The sequence below is a fragment of the Ovis canadensis genome, chromosome 16, assembly GCF_042477335.2.
Source record: "Ovis canadensis isolate MfBH-ARS-UI-01 breed Bighorn chromosome 16, ARS-UI_OviCan_v2, whole genome shotgun sequence".
NCBI lineage: Eukaryota > Metazoa > Chordata > Mammalia > Artiodactyla > Bovidae > Ovis > Ovis canadensis.
This window is the reverse complement of record NC_091260.1, coordinates 63846674-63864375: the sequence shown is the minus strand read 5'-3', so window position 1 is coordinate 63864375 and position 17702 is coordinate 63846674. Positions and strand designations below refer to the sequence as shown.

Here is a 17702-nt window from a genome sequence, read left to right as displayed (position 1 = left end):
CAATGATTGAAATCTGGATAAGATACTTTAGACAAATCTAAAAATTTAGTATCAATATACTTAATTTTTTAATTGATTTCAGGAAGACTTTTTTTCCTATATATTCTTTATATTTTTTGATAAAGATTTTACCCCTTATTTTCTCAGTGAGAATATTATTAATTTGATTTATTCATTAATAATTTTAATTGGCCATTTTAATAACATTGATTCTTCCAAACCATGAACACAGTATATATGTCCATTTGTTTGTGTCCTCTTCAATTTCACTCACCATGTCTTATAGTTTTCTAAATATAGGCCTTTTACCTCTCTGTTTAGATTTATTCTTCGGTATTTTTTAAATTTTCAGTACAATTGTAAAAGAGATTGCTTTCTTAATTTATCTTTCTGATAGTTAGTTGTTAGTACATAGAAACATTGTACCCTTTGACTTTACTGAATTCATTCATAAATTCTATTGCGATTTCAGTGATTTCCCTAGAACTTTCTATAAACAGCATCGCCATCTACAAATAGTGACAATTTTACTTCTTCCGTCCCAATTTTCATTTATTTACTTGTTTTTATTTTTTATTTTCTCTTGTAGCTGAATTCTACTATAATATCATTATTGTCTGAAAATATGCTTAATTTCAATTTTATCAAATTTATGGGTATTTGTTTTGTGTTCTTGCATGTGTTCTCCCATGGATAATGTTCCATGTACTTAAAAACTGCATTCTGCTGATTTTGGTTGGAATGGATACACACACACACACGCAGTATACCTAGTCTAGTCTAATGTGTCCTTTAAGGCCAATATTTTCATACTGATTTTTTATATGGATTATCTATATGAATGGGTTTCCTTTGTAGCTCAGTTTGAAAAGCATCTGCCTGCAATGCAGGAGACCTGGGTTCAATTCCTGGGTCAGGAAGATCCCCTGGAGAAGGAAAAGGCAAACCACTCCAGTATTCTTGCCTGGAAAATCTCCTGGACAGAGGAGCCTGGTGAGCTACAGTTCATGGGGTTGCAACAGTCCATGGGGTCACAAGAGCCAGACACGACTTAGTTACTAAACCACCACATGGATGATCCATTCCTTGATATAAGTGATATGGTGAAGCCTCCTTCTATTGTTGTGTCACTGTCAATTTCTCCATTTACATGTGTTAATGACCACTTTCTGTATTTAGGTGCTCCTATGTTGAGTGTATATATATTACATGTATCTTCTAGTTGGATCAATCAGTTTATTACTATATAATATTCCTTGTCTCTTGTTAGAGCTTTGTTTTAAAATCTACTTTGTCTGATATAAGTATTGCTACTCCCACATTTTTTCCTTTTTCCATTTGTATTAAATATATTTTTTCCATCACTTCACTTTAGTGTGTGTGTCTTTAGATCTGAAGTTCATCTCTTATAGGGAGCAAATATATGGGTCTTGTTTTTAACCATTCAGTCACTATATTTTTTGATTGGGGCATTGAGACTGTTTTAATTTAAAGTAATTATTGCTAATATTATTACTTATTAATCACTTTCTGGTTATTCTTATTTTTATTTTTTTCCCTTCTTTTCCTCACTTTTTTGTGATTTGATGACTATCTGTAGAGTATATTTGAATCACTTTTTCATATGTGTATATGTATGTATTTTATAGGTTTTTACTTTGTGTTACTATGTTGTTCACAAAAACATATACATGTTCACATATATTTATATGTACAGCATATTTACAAAAATATATATGCTAAAATATAATAATATATATGTTACAAAAATATATATCTTTGTGTCCAATGCTGTAAAGAGCAATACTGCATAGGAAGCTGGAATGTCAGGTCCATGAATCAAGGCAACTTGGAAGTAGTCAAACAGGAGATGGCAAGAATGAACATCGACATTCTAGGAATCAGTGAACTAAAATGGACTGGAATGGGTGAATTTAACTTAGATGACCATTATATCTACTACTGTGGGCAGGAATCCCTCAGAAGAAATGGAGTAGCCATCATGGTCAACAAAAGAGTCAGAAATGCAGTACTTGGATGCAATCTCAAAAATGACAGAATGATCTCTGTTCGTCTCCAAGGCAAACCATTCAATATCACAGAAATCCAAGTCTATGCCCCAACCAGTAACGCTGAAGAAGCTGAAGTTGAACGGTTCTATGAAGACCTACAAGACCTTTTAGAACTAACACTCAAAAGAGATGTCTTTTTCATTATAGGGGACTGGAATGCAAATGCAGGAAGTCAAGAAACACCTGGAGTAACAGACATATTTGGCCTTGGAATACAAAATGAGCAGGGCAAAGACTAATAGAGTTTTGCCAAGATAATGCACTGGTCATAGCAAACACCCTCTTTCAACAACACAAGAGAAGACTCTACACATGGACATCACCAGATGGTCAACACCAAAATCAGATTGATTATATTCTATGCAGCCAAAGATGGAGAAGCTCTATACAGTCAACAAAAACAAGACCAGAAGCTGACTGTGGCTCAGATCATGAACTCCTTATTGCCAAATTCAGACTTAAATTGAAGAAAGTAGGGAAAACCGCTAGACCATTCAGGTATGACCTAAATCAAATCCCTTTATGATTATACAGTGGAAGTGAGAAATAGATTTAAGGGCCTAGATCTGACAGATAGAGTGCCTGATGAACTATGGACTGAGGTTCGTGACATTGTACAGGAGACAGGGATCATGACCATCCTCATGGAAAGGAAATGCAAAAAAGCAAAATGGCTCTCTGGGGAAGCCTTACAAACAGCTGTGAAGAGAACAGAAGTGAAAAGCCAAGGAGAAAAAGAAAGATATAAGCATCTGAATGCAGAGTTCCAAAGAATAGCAAGAAGAGATAAGAAAGCCTTCCTCAGCAATCAATGCAAAGAAATAGAAGAAAACAACAGAATGGGAAAGACTAGAGATCTCTTCAAGAAAATTAGAGATATCAAGGGAATATTTCATGCAAAGATGGGCTTGATAAAGGACAGAAATGGTATGGACCTAACAGAAGTAGAAGATATTAAGAAGAGATGGCAAGAATACACAGAAGAACTATACAAAAAAATCTTCACGACCCAGATAATCATGATGGTGTGATCACTCATCTAGAACCAGACATCCTGGAATGTAAATTCAAGTGGGCCTTAGAAAGCATCACTACAAACAAAGCTAGTGGAGGTGATGGAATTCCAGTTCAGCTATTTCAAATCCTGAAAGATGATGCTGTGAAAGTGCTGCACTCAATATGCCAGCAAATTTGGAAAACTCAGCAGTGGCCACAGGACTGGAAAAGGCCAGTTTTTATTCCAATCCCAAAGAAAGGCAATGCCAAAGAATGCTCAAACTAGTGCACAATTGTACTCATCTCACACACTAGTAAAGTAATGCTCAAAATTCCCCAAGCCAGGCTTCAGCAGTACATGAACCATGAACTTCCTGATGTTCAAGCTGGTTTTAGAAAAGGCAAAGGTACCAGAGATCAAATTGTCAACATCTGCTGTATCATGGAAAAAGCAAGAGAGTTCCAGAAAAACATCTATTTCTGCTTTATTGACTATGCCAAAGCCTTTGACTGTGTGGATCACCATAAACTGTGGAAAATTCTGAAAGAGATGGGCATACCAGACCATCTGACCTGCCTCTTGAGAAATCTGTATGCAGGTCAGGAAGCAACAGTTAGAACTGGACATGGAACAACAGACTGATTCCAAATAGGAAAAGGAGTACGTCAAGGCTGTATATTGTCACCCTGCTTGCTTTTTTAAGTTATATGCAGAGTACATCATGAGAAATGCTGGACTGAAAGAAACACACCTGGACTCAGGATTGCTGGGAGAAATATCAATAACCTCAGATACGCAGATGACCCCACCCTTATGGCAGAAAGTGAAGAGGAACTAAAAAGCCTCTTGATGAAAGTAAAAGAGAAGAGTGAAAACGTTGGCTTAAACCTCAACATTCAGAAGATGAAGATCATGGCATCCGGTCCCATCACTCCATGGGAAACAGACGGGGAAACAGTGGAAACAGTGTCAGACTTTATTTTTTTGGGCTCCAAAATCACTGCAGATGGTGACTGCAGCCATGAAATTAGAAGACGCTTACTCCTTGGAAGAAAAGTTATGAGCAACCTAGATAGCATATTCAAAAGCAGAGACATTACTTTGCCGACTAAGGTCTGTCTAGTCAAGGCTATGGTTTTTCCAGTAGTCATGTATGGATGTAATATTTGGACAGTGAAGAAGGCTGAGTGCTGAAGAATTGATGCTTTTGAACTGTGGTGTTGGAGAAGACTCTTGAGACTCCCTTGGACTGCAAGGAGATTCAACCAGTCCATTCTGAAGGAGATCAGCCCTGGGATTTCTTTGGAAGGAATGATGCTAAAGCTGAAACTCCAGTACTTTGGCCACCTCATGTGAAGAGTTGACTCATTGGGAAGGACTTTGATGCTGGGACGGATTCAGGGCAGGAGGAGAAGGGGACAACCAAGGATGAGATGGCTGGATGGCATCACTGACTCGATGGATGCAAGTCTGAGTGAACTCAGGGAGTTGGTGATGGACATGGCATGCTGCAATTAATGGGGTCTCAAAGAGTCAGACATTACTGAGTAGCTTAACTGAACTGAACTGTGTGCTAATCACTCAGTCATGTCTGACTCTTTGTGATACCATGGAGTATAGCCCACCAGGCTCCTCTAGCTATAGAATTCTCCAGACAAAATACTGGAGTGCATAGCCATTCTCCAGGGGATCTTCCCAACCAGGGATCAACACCACAATTCAAAAGCATCAATTCTTTCTCACTTAGCTTTCTTTATAGTCCAACTCTCACATCCATACACAACTACTGAAAAAAACATAGCTTTGACTAGACGGACCTTTGGAAAAATAATGTCTCTGCTTTTTAATATGCTCTCTAGGTTGGTCATAATTTTTCTTGGAGCAAGTATCTTTTAATTTCTTGGCTGCAAGTCACCATCTGAAGTGATTTTTGAGCCCCTCCAAAAACAAATAAATAAATAAATAAAGTCTGTCATGGTCTTCATTGTTTCTTCATCTATTTGCCATGAAGTGGTGGGACCAGATGCCATGATCTTAGTTTTCTGAATGTTGAGTTTTAAGCCAACTTTTTCACTCTCCTCTTTCACTTTCATAGCAAGCACCCTATTCCAACAACACAAGAGAAGACTCTACACATGGACATCACCAGATAGTCAATATCTAAGTCAGATTGATTATATGATGAAAGCTGAGCACCAAAGAATTGATGCTTTTGAACTGTGGTGTTGGAGAAGACTCTTGAGAATCCCTTGGACTGCAAGGAGATCCAACCATTCCTTCCTGAAGGAGATCAGCCCTGGGATATCTTTGGAGGGAATGATGCTGAAGCTGAAACTCAAGTAATTGGGCTACCTCACATGAACAGTTGACCCATTGGAAAAGACTCTGAAGCTGTGTGGGATTGGGGGCAGGAGGAAAAGGGGACGACAGAGGATGAGATGGCTGGATGGCATCACTGACTCGATGGACGTGAGTTTGAGTGAACTCCGGGAGTTGGTGATGGACAGGGAGGCCTGACGTGCTGCAATTCATGGGGTCACAAAGAGTTGGACTTGACTGAGCAACTGAACTGAACTGATTATATATATATATATAATTTTATATATATATATATATAAAATTTTTTTTTTTGAAGCCAAAGATGGAGAAACTCTGTACAGTCAGCAAAAACAAGACCGGGAGGTGACTGTGGCTCAGACTGTGAACTTCTTATTGCCAAATTCAGACTTAAATTGAAGAAAGTAGGGAAAACCATTGGACCATTCAAGTATGACCTAAATCAAATCCCTTACAACTATACAGTGGAATGACAAACAGATTCAAGGGACTAGATCTGATAGACGGAGTTCCTGAAGAACTGTGGATGGAGGTAGGTTGGTTATGTCTCCCCAAATCTTAGAGAAGTGGTGTTATGTAGGAGATTTCCTGTGGGGCACAGAAGCACACTTCCCATTGGTCATCGCATACTAATGTTGCCCCCATGTGGGCTTCCAGAGCCTAGAAACTCTGGTAGAAACTGTGGTGGGTCTGGGAGGGAGAGCTGGCCCTGGATGCAGTTGGCTACTAGTCCCGCCTTGTGTAATGGGTCCTAGCTCACTGGTGGAAAGTACTAAGTCCCTCCATGGGTTACTGTATGGCCTGGGAAGTACCAGGGTAGATATTGGTCCCCTGGTTGGGGAGTAAGCCCCTGGGGCTCATATGCTAGAAAGAGGACTCTAAAATTGTGCATGCCATCATTTGAATGAGATTTCAAAATTGGCAGCCATTAGCAAATGTTCTGAGGAAATCACTGTTGCTTCAAGCCTTTATGGGAATTTCTGAAGAATCATCAAGTGGGTCTGTCGCAGGCTTTGTTTAAAATGTTTTCTCTGCACTGGAATTCAGGTGAAGGTGAGTTCAGGGTGATCCAATTCCATCATGTTGGCCACACACTTAACCAATATAAATTTATCTCCAAATAATACATGTTTTTAACTCCCATAAAAAATTAACTGCAGTGCTAAACATTAAAAAAATACATATTTTCCACTTAATTTTACTTTTGCTCCCTTTGCATCAAAGGAAAATAGCATACTGATTTTATATCACAACAGAAATCCTCTATTCTTGTCAGTAATAGATATCAGATTCTGTCAAATATATTTAGCACTTATTTTTTGTAGTAAATATTTTCCCTATTCATTCCTTTTTATAGGCTAATACACTTATTCAAAATCTTCATTTTTCTATTTACATGTATTAGAATATATATATAAGTATATATTTTCTATTTACATTATTGCTGTTGTTCAATTGCTCAGTCATGTCTGACTCTTTGTGAGCTCATGGACTGCAGCATGCCTGGCTTCCCTGTCCTTCACCATCTCCTAGAGCTTGCTCAAACCCATGCCCATTTAATCGGTGATGCCATCCACTCATCTCATCCTCTGTCATCACCTTCTCCTCCTGCCTTCTACCTTTCCCAGCATCAGGGTCATTTCTAATGAGTCAGCTATTCATATCTGGTGGCCAAAGTACTGGAGCTTCAGCTTCAGCATCAGTCCTTCCAATGAATATTCAGGACTAATTTCCTTTAGAATTGACTGGCTTGATTCCTTGTACACCAAAGTGTCGGGGGCCAGCATGAGGAACTCCACCCATGGCAAAGGTCATGAGGAAGGAGGCTTGGCATAAGCAAAGGCGTGATCAAGCCTCAGGAAACCCCCTGTTCCTGAGCATCTACCCCAAAACCAGAATCTGTTTTATGCTCTCCCCCATAACCGTTTTTCTCGGAGAAGGAGTAAACGTGCAGCTCCAAGGCAATAAAAATTCCTGGGCGTGACAACAGTGTTTCAGCTTACGGACTCCTCTGAAGGTTATCTAGCCCACCTGTATAGGTTCGTCTGGCCACATGTGATTGTTTACAGCCTCCCAATCTGAGAGGCACGAGATGTTTTAGACTTACTAAAGGCAAATTCTTTTGGGGAGTTGGAAATTATTAGTATAGTGGGTTGGTTAGGAATTACATTGGTGAAGGGTTTTTCATTTGTTGTGCCAATAATTGCTGCTAATTCCCTGCTCTGGGTGGGACAAGGATGTCTCAGGTCAAACCTCTCTGCTGACAGACTAGCTTGTGTGACAGGATTATCCATATGCCTGCAACTATGCACATGATTGTTTACTACCTCTCAACCATAAACAGCACAGAGAGTTTTGGAGTAGTTTGAGAGTCTTAATTAGCATAGGGCTTAGTCTATGATTGCTGCCAGGCCTCCATATCCTTAGGCACCTGGGAATATATTAATCAGCGTATTTGGAATATAGAAAAGGAAATATAGTAGTTTTTAAGGTTAGCAACACTAGACTTCTTGAGTTAATGAATCTTCTCTTTTGTAATAGATCACTGTACTTTGTTACAAATCACTGTGTCCTTGCTATGTAAAAATGTAACTTTATCACTATCTTAAGACTAAATAGATCTTAAGGGGAGCATTGGTGAAAGGATTTTCATTTGTTGGGCTGATGTTTGCTGCTAAATCTCCATGTTCCCTGCCCTTATAATGAATATAACTAGCATTTAGGAGAAATAAGTATTAACCTTTAAGCATATAGGAGAAATAAGTGTTAACCTTTAAGATTAATCATGTTAACCTTGGGTTAAATAAATTCCTTTATTGATTGTAACTCACTACACCCTCATCCTATAGGAATGTAACTTTATTTGGAGGGTGGTGCCTGGTGTAAGAAAAAACACCCTTGGAAGAAATAAGTTTTTTGGTTATCAGAAAGAAAGGATCATAAAATGTCAGCAGGTCTCACTCATGGCCAGAAGATGATGTAATAGCCCTAAGACCATTTTTTTATACATTTATGTGAGGCACCTGATTTTGACAAAGGTCAGGACTGCTGACCCCCATGTGACTCTGTATTCATCCCTATGTGTAACAAAAGGTATATAAGCAAACCCCAAAATAAAGAAATCGGATCAGTTTCCGGAAAGACTGATTCCCCCATGTCGTTTCTTTCTTGCTTCCCGTTTTTCTGGCTGAATATTCAGCCTCTTTTTCTCCACTAATTTTCCTACTACACTATCCGTTTCTAATCTCTCTATATATCTGTAATTAAATATGTATTTTTCCAAGGACGCTGACGCCGTCCCCACCTTCGAATTCCCTTAATCCACTGGGGCTGGACCCCGGCAACAAAGGACTCTCAAGACTCCTCGCCAACAGTTCAAAAGCATCAGTTCTTCTGTGCTTAGCCTTCTTCATGGTCCAGCTCTCATATCCATACATGACTACTGGAAAAACCATAGCTTTGACTAGATGGACCTTTGTCAGCAAAGTAATGTCTCCGCTTTTTGATAGACTATGTTTGTCATAGCTTTTCTCCCAAGGAGCAAGTTTCTTTTAATTTCATGGCTCCAGTCACCATCTGCAGTAATTCTGGAGCACCCCCCTCCAAAAAAGAGTCTGTTTCCCCATCTATTTGCCATGAAGTGATGGGGCAAGATGCCACGATCTTAGTTTTTTGAATGTTGAGTTTTAATCCAGATTTCTCACTTCACTTCCACCTTCATCAAGGGGCTCTTTAGTTCCTCTTTGTTTTCTGCCATAAGGGTGGTATTACATGCACATATGAGGTTATTGATATTTCTCCTGGAAATCTTGATTCCAGCTTGTGCTTCATCCAGTCTCGCATTTTGCATGATGTACTCTGCATATAAGCAGGGTGATAATATACAGCATTGATCTACTCCTTTCTCAATTTTGAACCAGTCTATTGTTCCATGTTCGGTTCTAACTATTGCTTCTTGACCTGCATACAGGTTTCTCAGGATGCAGGTGAGGTGGTCTGATATTCCCATCTCTTTAAGAATGTTCCACAGTAATTTTTGTGGAACACACAGTCAAAGGCTTTAGCATACCTAATGAAGCAGATGATTTTCTGGCTTTCCCTTGCTTTTCTATGATCAACAATTTGATCTCTGATTTCTCTGCCTTTTCTCAATACAGTTTGAACATCTGGAAGTTCTTGGTTCATGTACTGTTGAGGCCTAGTTTGGAAGTTTTGAGCATTACTTTGCTAGCCATGGAATGAATGCAAGCGTGCGGTAGTTTGAACTTTTGTGTTACCCTTCTTAGGGATTGAAATGAAAACTGAACTTTTCCAGTCCTGTGGCCACTACTGAGTTTTCCAAATTTACTGGCATACTGAGTCCAGCACTTTAACAGCATCATCTTTTAGGGTTTGAAATAGCTCAGCTGGAATTCCATTACCTCCATTATATAACCATAATTTTTAAAAAATCATGATATATTTCTTAAAAGAAAATAAGCTTTAAGAAAATGAGTTAGGCTTCCACCAGAATTACTTTTGTATTACTCTTCTTGGCATAGTAATAAATATTTCACTTCACATTTCAACTGTATCTCCTCTTAGTGTTTTAAAAACATCTCTGCATGTAGTGTTTCATTTAATATTCTCCATAATATTGCAAATTTAAAACACCATGCATTCCCTTGCTGTTCTAACAATTAAACTATCTGGAAGACTATACAGAACCCTGGGTGATCTGGCACCTAAACCAAGTGCATATCTTTCTAAGAAAGTAACATCTTAAAAATAATTTCTATTTTGTAACAGACTAAAATGATTTTAGTCTTTAGGTTTTTTTCATTAGACCAGGGATACTAATCCTTAGTCCAGGGTTAGATCCATATTGCAGTTCACCATGGGGATATGTTCAGTCCATTATTATAAAAACTGTCATCTGTTGACATAACATGCTACCATTTTTAAGAAGAAATAGCAAAGCAAATTCTATTAAATTATCCAGAATGGATGATTTCAGTGATGGTGAAAAGGACTTGATACAGAGATGTTACAGGCTAAGTTCAAAGCTCAGCTCAGTTCAGTTCAGTCACTCAGTCGTGTCCGACTCTTTGTGACCCCATGAATCGCAGCACGACAGGCCTCCCTCTCCATCACCATCTCCCGGAGTTCACTCAGACTCATGTCCATTGAGTCCATGATGCCATCCAGCCATCAATCCTGCCCCCAATCCCTCCCCACATCAGAGTCTTTTCCAATGAGTCAACTCTTCGTATGAGGTGGCCAAAGTACTGGAGTTTCAGCTTTAGCATCATTCCTTCCAAAGAAATCCCAGGGCTGATCTCCTTCAGCATGGACTGGTTGGATCTCCTTGCAGTCCAAGGGACTCTCAAGACTCTTCTCCAACACCACAGTTCAAAAGCATCAATTCTTCGGTGCTCAGTCTTCTTCACAGTCCAACTCTCACATCCATACATGACTACAGGAAAAACCATAGCCTGGACTAGACGGACCTTAGTTGGCAAAGTAATGTCTCTGCTTTTGAATATACTATCTAGGTTGGTCATAACTAGTTCAAAGCTAGACCCTGCTTATAGAAAATGAGACATAAGGAGACCCCGAAGAGCTCACATTTTCATCTACTGGGCAACTCAGTTTTAAGTGACTCCTTATTACTTTGACAAAATACTGGTGTTAAGGACCAGATTATGTCAAGCTCATATGCTGAAGCACTGACCCTCACTGTGACTGTAACTGGAAATGTCTTTAAAGAAATCATCTGATTATAATGGAGAGGCTCTAATTTAACAGCATCAGTATCCTTAGACAAAGAGGGAGAGGTCATGGGAGAACATGGAAAGAGGCCACCTTTCACAAGCTAGGAAGAGAGGCCTCGCCGGAAACAACCCTGATAATGCTTAATCCTGGACTTCTGGCCTCCAGAACTGTGAGAAAATGAATTGTTTAAGCCAAAGAGTCGGTGGCATTTTATTATGGTAGTGAGAGCAGACAAATGCAGTTGAACTCACTTTATGTTCTAGCAACTATCACAGAGATGACACTCTCTTAATAACCACATAGATTAAAGCACTATACTAGGAAAATCTAGCTTTTTAAAATTTACATAATCCTACACTGTCTTAGAGCACCTCCCTAGAGTCTGAAAATGCATTGTGATAGTCATACTGAAAAAATCACAAGCATGCCTTTTTCATGGATGACTGAAAGGATGAAACTGTCTAAATGTGTCAATCACAGAAATTGTAATCCATGCCATTCCCACCTACAAAGCATTTTTATTGAAAAGCATTATGTTGAGCGGCGTGCTGTTGCCAGATACACAGATGTGTAGCATGTGTGTGAAAGTGAATTAGACAATTATTTAGTATTTATCCTTGAATTAGAAATCTGGTAATCCAAGGATAAATACGAAATAATTTGTGCACACATGCTTTATGATGCGAGAAATGAGTTTTATCCATTTGCAGTTTGATGTAGTTCTTCTCTATCTTGAGAATATTTTTAAAAAGACATAAACAGCAAGAGAGAAACAGAATAATGTCCTGTGATTCCCTGATAGTAGTAGCTGTGATACCTGTATTTCTTTGTATTTGATGTGCATTGCATTTCTTGTTAAGACAGAGTAGTAAGTTGTGCATTCTGTGAACCAAAATGCATGAGGGTGTACTGATCTGAAAAATATTATGGTATGTTGCCTCTGAAGCAGTGATGCGAACAAGAAAGAAATAAAAGGCTGCGGCTGCTTACACATTTCTGCTTATGTGTATAAAAAACTAAAAGAAGAATAAAAGAAGAATTTGGGCTTATTTATATATCTGGTGCTTTTTTTTCTATCCACAAAAGAATCATTTTCTAGATTCTGTCACTCATTACTTTATTAGTCATTGGGATGCTGGGAAATATTGAAGGCAAAAGGAGAAGGTGTCAGAGGATGAGATGGTTGGATGGCATTACTGACTCAATGGACATGAACTTGAGCAAACTCCAGGATATAGTGGAGGATAGGGAAGCCTGGCGTGCTATAGTCCATGTGGTCACAAAGAGCCAGACATGACTTAGAGACTGAACTACTAGTACATACTGGTGATTCAGTAATTGAAAATGCATCTTTAAACCTGTGGTTATCTTTGTACATAAGTTCAGTTTACAACAAATGTTTAGACATGATAGCAATAAACATGCTTTAATACAACTCATTAGAAAGTATAATTTAGTGTGAAAGAGTTCCCCCTGGGTTCTATCTAAGATTTACTGATCCATTAAAATATTGAAAAGGCTTTACTATAAAAAACCCCTAAAGTACATGTGAATTATAATATAAAAGGAAAAAACAAAACAACCAACAACAACAACAAAACAAACAAACAAACAGCCAAACAGGAGGTCAGTGGCTCTGGGGAAGATATGTTGAATACTGAGCAGGACTGGATGGAAGCAGTAGATGGTTCAGTGCTTAAGATCTAGTTGGACAAGGGTACCACAGATGTTTTGCCAAAGATATACAAATATAATCGATCACACGAGAATAAGTGTATGTCAGTCAAATTCAGAAGTATAAATGTAGATATAAGGCAGGAGGTTTTATAAGAGATACAGATACTTTTTGACAAAATGTTTTTATCCTATAGATATACTTCAGGCCTTCATATCCCTCACCCATGGATTTCCTCACCCATGGATTAAACAAACTGTGGATCAAAAATATTAGAAAAAAATTTCCAGATACCTTCAAAAAACAAAACTGGAATTTACTGTACTCTAGCAACTATTTACATAACAGTTGCATTGCATTCACACCTATTTACATAGCATTTAGACTGTTGTTTTTCAGTTTCTCAGTCATGTCTGACTCTTTACAACACCATGAACTGCAGCATGCCAGGCTTCCCTGTCCTTCACTATCTCTCAGAGTTTGCTCAAAATCACGTTCATTAAGTCAGTGATGCCATCCAATCATCTCATCCTCTGTCTGCCCTTTCTCTCTCCTGTCCTCAATCTTACCCAACATCAGTTGTTTTCCAAAGAGTCAGCTCTTCCCATCAGGTGGCTGAAGTATTGGCGCTTCAGCCTTAGCATCCGTCCTTCCAATGAAATATTCAAGATTAATTTTCTTTAGGAGAAGGAGAAGACTCTTGAGAATCCCTTGGACCGATAGGACATCAAACCAGTCAATCCTAAAGGAAATCAATCCTGATGCAAAGCACCAATATGAACCGAGACAATCTCTGGAAGATGGTGAAGGACAGGGAAGCCAGGTGTGTTATAGTCCATGGGGTCTCAAAGAGTAGGACACTGCCTGGGCCCTCCTTCTTAGTACTTTTTTTAGTTTATACCCAGTTGAAGAGAGTGGTATTATGGATCACGAAATTCTTTCTTTTCTCTTCCTCTCTCTCTCTCTTCCCCTTTCCCATCCCTCTGCCTCTCCCTCCCTCTTACTTTCGTTCTCTCTCACTGATTTTCCCTAAACCTTAACTTTGTTAAATAAACTGGTTTATGCAATAAGAGATCCTTTCTCTCCTTTCCTTTTCCCTGATTCCGCCCAACTTGCTAAAAACCTGAGATGAATTTCATTGTCTCTCCTCTCTATATTTCACTTCCCTGGTCAAAATGTTTCGGTAGTTTTCCATTTGTTAAAGAATAACATTCCACATCTCTGCCATTTAAAACCATATATCTATGCACACTCCAATCCTTACTAACATTTCCAACTTTTCTCTCCACAGTCTGTGTAAAAACACCCTGTTACAGTCAAAGGGATTTTCTGCTGCACACCATAGACACTGTGTTATCTTTCTGTGTGTCTTCAGATAACCTTTCCTCAAACTTGTACACCATATCGTCCTTTGCTAGCTAAACTCCCAGCTGAAATGTCATCTCTTCCTTTCAGAGCAGCATAGCCTTGCAAATCTCTTTTCTCTAAATGTAATTTGTACATCCTACACCATCTGTCTGACATTATTCCAAGATAAATGTCCTTCACCTAAGTTTGTTGGCTTGTTGTTAATAGAAAACTATTTTTAAAATGGTATTTTATAATACTTATCAACTTTTTTCTCCAAAAAGTATAGGTACTCAATATTAATTATCAACAAAGTAAGTGTCCAAGTGAAAAATTAGTCAGGCCCTTGTAATTGTGAAACAAGATGCCAAAGAAGAAGTGATAATAATAAAATGATAGTCCATAACTAAAGAAAACATGGCAAAATACTGTTTAAAGTACACTCAGCATTCTATGAACCTTACCTTTATACTTCTATCCCCCAACAGAGTCAATCTGGTGTCATTGTATATGTTAGTCAGCCAGACTAAACTCATGGCAGATAAATGACAACCTGAAGATCATAGAAAAGCCAACCGCACTTAAATAACATATAATTTTATATAGGAAATATTGTTGCTGGTTTTCTATCTCAAATGTCCTCTTGAATCATAAGTTAGTGGTTGTTCACAAAGAAAATAAAGTCAATGCACTAAGTACATCTGCTATTTTTATTTAAACTCACAGACAAATAGTTCAGGTTAATATAGCAGACACATTCTGGGGTGGCTGCCCAGTGTAAAACCATCTGTATTCTTTGAGAGCTAGCCTTTCACAGAAAACGGTCATCTAACTGGTTTTCTTTTTTCTTTTTTTTTTAATTTTGTGTCATGTACTCTCCACATCACTGACAGGTTTTAATTTATGACATTTGAATTCTCTCCACCAGGGACTTTCCTAGTGGACTAGTGGTTAACACTTCACCTTCCAAAGCAGGGGATGCAGGTTTGACCCTGTGCACGGAGCTAAGATCTCAAGGGCCTAACAGCCAAAACCACTAAGAAACATACAACAAAAGTAAAATTGTAACAAATTAAATACTTTTAAAAATGGCCCACATCAAAAAAAAAATATTTAAAAATTCTCTCCACAAAAATCTGATAACCCTTTTCAGAGACAGATTCTAAAAGTTATCACAACTGAGGATTTCTAAACTTGGAATCTTTCTACGCTCATCTTTTCACATGTATACAGAGGCAGTGAAATCTATAGAAAGAGAAGCAGCTAAGAAATAGTGCTAGAAGTAGTATGCAAAGAAATGGGGGAGCAATATCTAGCTAAAGGATGCTACTGACCTGAAGATCTTAAAATAGCCCTGGAAGTTTGTAATAAAAGCTATTTGTTTAATCCAGTTCAAGTGACTTTCTGTTATTTGCAATCCAACATGTTGTCAGGCAAGCCCAAACTATTTTAAAATACTCTCAAGGGAAATTACATGAAATGTTAGGGTTATGTCACTTAAGTCCCAATGCTACAGCAAGAAATTCACAAGCAAGAAGCTGTGATGGAGTAAACATTACTTTAAAGGTTGATTTTGTGCCACTGAGCATTATTACATGTGGCCGCTTATAAACAACTTGCAGAGTGTTTACAACATATAGTAATAACATAATGTTAATAACATTAATAATAATAGGGAATTCAGAACTACCTAAGGTGATAAAAGAGGCTATATTTAGTTTTCAGGAAAAAAATTACATATAATATTTTACAATTATTGATAAGGTCATTCACATCCTTTATGTTCTTTAGAGTACTATGTACCCAAGGAATTTTAAGGCAGATTTTGATTCTACATTATCAAATGAGTTGTATATACTCCGGTTTTTATCCTTTGGAGAGTTCAATTTTCTGATGCAGCCAATATAAATTAGCTTTATTTTGCCTCACAAATTACAGATTGGGTTCATAAAGTGTCACGTTCCCTACATCATGTATAACTAACCTATTGTTAGATATGGAGATAAGTCTTCTCCTTGGCTTATACAAAAAAACTAATTGAATGAATTATTAATCTTCTTTGTATATGATATGGATCTGGCTACCTTTATATGTATGAATGTGAATATACACATGCTGATATACATCAGTTCTTTTAGTTCTCTGAGGTAGTAACTTTTATTTCCCCAAAATATAGAAAAAGGAATTGAGCTGCAGAAAGTTTAAATGTACTTGCTCAGGGCGACAAGGCTAATGAATGTTTGAGCAGCAAGGATATTAACACGGTCAGTGAAACACATTCACTGCTTCTCCATCACAAAATCATATCACCTAGCTGTCAGCTTCAGACTCTATGGGAAATTGTTAGCAATATAAACTTTAGATTCCATCTTACAAACTGAAAAAAACCAGCCGTTTTGGAAATTAAAGAAAAAAAAAAGGTTGAAATAAACTCATACAAACACACACACATTTCCCAGTTTATGAAACACAAAGTGGGAATTATTAAAAGATTATCAACTTCAAAGCATTTAGGGGATGAAAAAAGAGAGAGCATAGTCAAACTCAATACATGGCACATCTGAAAAAATAAGGCTATGTATGCCACCAAGGGAGATGATAATTACTTTTTCCTTTTAATACGCACAAAGGGATAAAGAGTTATAATAAAGTGGAAAGAAAAACCCATATTACCACATTGTTGGTATTTAATCATTACTTTTATGTGTTTGTTAATAAGACTAAAAATGATGAAAATCCTTCAGTATAACTTTTTGCTCTATCTTAATGCCATACTTTATCAAAATGCTATAATAGGTGAATGGGAAGATATTTCCATATATTATGGTTTACTTGCATTTTTCCTTGAATAATTGTCATAAAATTGACATGATAGATATTCAGTTCAGTTCAGTCACTCAGTCATGCCCAACTTTTTGTACCCCATGGACTGCAGCACGCCAGGCCTCCTTGTCCATCACCAATTCACAGAGTTTACTCATACTCATGTCCATTAAGTCGGTGATGCCATCCAACTATCTCATCCTCTGTCGTCCCCTTCTCCTTCTGCCTTCAATCTTTCCCAGCGTCAGTTCAGTTCAGTTTCTCAGTCATGTCCGATTCTTTGTGACCCCATGGACTGCAGGATGCCAAACCTCCCTGACCATCACCAATTCCTGGAGTTTACTCAAACTCATGTCCATTGAGTCAGTGATGCTGTACAACCATCTCATCCTCTGTCATCCCTTTCTCCTGACGTCAACCTTTCCCAGCATCAGGGTCTTTTGCAATAGGTCAGTTCTTTATATCAGGTGGCCAAAGTATTGGAGTTTCTGCTTTCACACCAATCCTTTCAATGAATATTCAGGAGTGACTTGCTTTAGGATGGACTTGTTCAAACTCCTTGCTGTCCAAGGGACTCTCAAGAGTCCTCTCCAACACCAGATTTCAAAAGCATCAATTCTTCAGCACTCAGCTTTCTTCACAGTCCAACTCTCACATCCATATATGACCACTGGAAAAACTATAGCCTTGACTAGAC

The 17702-nt window shown here is 38.1% G+C and overlaps 1 protein-coding gene across 3 annotated transcripts in view; it reads right to left on the bottom strand.

Annotated features, from left to right (window-relative positions):
- CDH12 (cadherin 12) overlaps positions 1-17702 on the bottom strand; it is a 1193930-nt gene that overhangs the window by 978139 nt on the left and 198089 nt on the right. The window lies entirely within an intron of this gene.